The sequence below is a fragment of the Enhydra lutris genome, unplaced genomic scaffold, assembly GCF_002288905.1.
Source record: "Enhydra lutris kenyoni isolate GAN:26980312 unplaced genomic scaffold, ASM228890v2 scaffoldscaffold5, whole genome shotgun sequence".
Taxonomy (NCBI): domain Eukaryota; kingdom Metazoa; phylum Chordata; class Mammalia; order Carnivora; family Mustelidae; genus Enhydra; species Enhydra lutris.
The window spans coordinates 1760511-1764173 of record NW_019154089.1 but is presented as its reverse complement, the minus strand read 5'-3'; the positions used below and the strand labels follow the sequence as shown (position 1 = coordinate 1764173).

Below are 3663 nucleotides of genomic sequence, written 5' to 3'. Positions count from 1 at the left end.
CAGCCGCGCATCAGCCGCGCATCAGCCGCGCATCAGCCGCGCATCAGCCGCGCATCAGCCCTCTGCTCAGAGGGGAGCCTGCTTCCTCCTCTCTCTGCCTTCTTCTCTGCCTACTTGTGATCTCTGTCAAGTGAATAAATAAAATCTTAAAAAAAAAAAAAGACTCATTTTTCAAAAACTATTCTCATTAATAGTAAATCTTCATTCTTTTTTTTTTTTAAAGATTTTATTTATTTATCCGACAGACAGAGATCACAAGTAGGCAGAGAGGCAGTCAGCGAGAGAGGAAGGGAAGCAGGCTCCCCGCTGAGCAGAGAGCCCGATGCGGGACTCGATCCCGGGACCCTGAGATCATGACCTGAGCCGAAGGCAGCGGCTTAACCCACTGAGCCACCCAGGCGCCCGTAAATCTTCATTCTTTGAGGGTAGAAAGTTACTGCATTCCTATGTCCGTTAATGGGTTCCTCCTCATTTAACCACTCTTCCAAGTAAGCACTCCCATTTTTTTTTTTTTTTTTTTGAGAATTAGAATCAAGATAGGGCTTGAATTTAGAACCCCAAGATCAAGAGACATGCTCCACCCACTGAGCCAGGTTCAGGTGCTCTAGTAGTCCCATTTTTATGCATTGGAAAACCGAGCCCGAGAGGTGACTTGTGCAAGGTCATATGGCTAGTAAGTGATAGATTCAAAACATGTTCACCACACACCAAAAATCTATTAAGTCCACTTCAAAAGAGCTTTTTACTCATCTGAAGACAAGTCAGGTGAAAGTGGCTTTAACCATGCCACTTGGGGTTAAAAAAAAACCAACAGTATGGTATTATGTATTAATTAAACTTATCACTAATACGGTTCAAAAATATCTCTGAAGACAATTTCAGAGGTAGATTTTCAAAACTGCTTCAGACAATGACAGATCACTTAAGTAAGGCCACACTCCCACCACTCACACCTACGCATACCACTCTAAAGGAGAACAGTACTCAATGAAGAAGTTCTAGCATGTTTACTTTAAAACTCATGTTGTTAATTTTTCAGTTTCACTTCACTAGCCTTTTATTGGGTCAGTGAAACACACCAGAGGTCAAAGTTGGCCTCTACAGAAAATAACTGGTCTCCAAAGACACCAGGGAAGGTCAAGAAAGCAGGAATCCAAGAACAAGGCAACTTTTCATTCCTGGATCACCACCGCCTTACTAACATATTCCCCATTCCTACCCTCTGTAAAATGGGGGAAATAAGTCTTTTCTGTAGCCAATTTCACTTCAGAACACCACATAATTAGCAGATTAAATTCATTAAACAACCAAAAGAAAAACATACATCTAATGTGGCAACACTTTCTTAAAAACCTAAGAGCCACATTCTCGGGTGGCTCAGTTGTTGGGCATCTGCCTTCGGCTCAGGTCACGATCCCAGGGTCCTGGGATCAAGCCCCATATCTGGCCCCCTGCTTGGCAGAAAGCCTGCTTCTCCATCCCCCACTCCCCCTGCTTGTGTTCCCCTCTCTCGCTGTGTCGCTGTCAAATAAATAAAATCTTAAAAAAAAAAAAAAACAAACCCCAAGGGCCATATTCTCAACTGAAACCACACACCAACTTAAAATCCATATTATACATCAATCCTAACATCCTCATACCCTGGCACCCATCAAAATCCTATCCAAACCCCAAATCTGGCTATATTTCTATCAGACAACAAAAAAAGCTTGGGTCGGGTGGGAGCTAAAAAGACACAAAGATATAAAACAAAACTTTTACACTGTCAAAACAAACACTGTTACTGTTTATAAACACATCAGTTTCTTTTTTTAGCAGACAAGGAAGATTCATTCTCCTCCTGCCTATCTCCTCTGGGTTAATCTAACCCCTTCAATCCCCCCCAAAGAAGTTTGTGATTGGTTTTGTTTTACTGAGGTCAGAAAGCCACACAAACTGGAGTCAATGCCAGATATTAAACTTTTTAGTAGAAAACTGACATTACATATGCAGGGGGGGGTGTGAAGGGCTTTTTTTTTTTTTTTTTTTTTTTTTTTTTTTTTTTTAAATACCTCTACCTTCTAGAATGCAAAGAAACCCCCAATGGCCTCTCAGGTGTTAGGTATTCTTTCCCACCTAGAGACCCATTTCAGGAGCTCCTATGGCAACAGATTCCCTCCAGTCTTCTATAGGAGAGACTCTCAAAGCAAGAATTTCAGGACCATCAGAATCACCTGGGAAGCACTGCAGGTGCCCATACTCTACTTTAAATGAAATCCCTGAGTACAGGCCAGTGATGTACACAACCTCCTAGGTGATTTGAAAAACACCAAAGTGTAAAATCCGCACTTCAAAGACAAGTCTTCCATCTACGAGGAAAAAGGACAAGACAAGTCAGGCGTGGAAATACGACGAAGGCATATGGTCAATTCCATATGGTGAAGAGACATCGAGGCCTCGGCCAAGAACCAGAATGTCAGCAAAGGAGCGGTTAGATGCAGAAACAGGGTGGGAGAAGGAAACAGAAAAGGAAGCTGAAACAGAGAATCAGAAGCTAGTCTCGAAATTCCCACCACCCCATACCCTGGCACTTTTTTTAAAAAGTTACTGGAGACGCTGTGAACAAAAAAGGAAGGTAAGGCGACTCCTGGGCTGAGGCCAGGTCTCGCTTGGTCGTCCCGCTTTGGAAGAAGGAGATGTATTGGGGGTGGGGGTAGGTGTCCTGTGTGGGGACCCCGGAACAGTTGTGGGAAGAGGCTAGGACACCGGTTCGAGACTCCCGCCCAGCTCCAGGGCCGGGCGGCCCCTTCGCCCCTACCTTCGGCTTCCTGCCCGGCAGCCGAGGGGTTAGACACAACCCCCACAATTCCAGGCGGCTGCAGCGGCAACCAGCTCCCCCTGCGCAGACGCGGCGGCGATCCTCTGAAGCTGTGAGCGCGCAGTTATTGCGTCACTGGCAGTCTCGCCCAATTGCCGCCTTCCAGAAAAGACGCGCGGCCTCCTCCCTCCCTTTCCTGCTAGCGAGCTTGTTAAACCCCGCCGCTCTCCCCTGCTTCTGCTAAGTCTCCTCTTCTAACGCACGTGTGATGGAGACCTTTTCCATTGTATCCCTCCTCCCCTGTACCCCTCCGCCGGAGTGAGACACGTCTGAAGGAGATCGCCACGGGCCTGATTTTGCTTCCAAGCCAGACTAAAATGGGACTTTGAAGTTTCATCTCTGATTTCCCAACAGTCTAATTTCTTCCTAGCGGAAAGAACAACAGATGAAACCAGAGGTCGTGAGGCGTAAAGAAAAATCAAACTGTTGCCGCACAGTGTGGGATACATCCGAGTCTCAAGCATTAAAAATAGTCCTTTGAAAATTCGTGCAGATAGGTCACGAGGAAGTCATTTAGCTTTTATATTTACGTACTGTGTGAATTGACACAACCAATCATTTTCAAAGTTATAGTCATCCACAGTTCAAATTCTCCTCTACCCCCTGAATATCTTATGGGCCATGTGTTGCATATATATTTACTAATAATAACTTCTGAAGATCAGAACTGTCCCGTCCTTTTTATAGATGGGTAAGCTAAGGGTCAAAGAAGTTGAACTTGTACAAAGTCACAGTCAGGATGTAATAAAACTGAGAATATAAGCCAGATTTGGGTGACTCCCAAAGTCCCCTTCTCTTTCGATGAT

The 3663-nt window shown here is 45.0% G+C and overlaps 1 protein-coding gene across 1 annotated transcript in view; it reads right to left on the bottom strand.

Annotated features, from left to right (window-relative positions):
* LOC111141025 (SIL1 nucleotide exchange factor) overlaps positions 1 to 2937 on the bottom strand; it is a 224463-nt gene extending 221526 nt beyond the window's left edge. Inside the window, exon 1 of the mRNA XM_022493351.1 lies at positions 2798 to 2937. The gene's annotated coding sequence lies outside the window, so the exon portion shown is untranslated. The remainder of the gene's footprint in view (positions 1 to 2797) is intronic.
* Between the last annotated feature and the right edge of the window lie 726 nt (positions 2938 to 3663).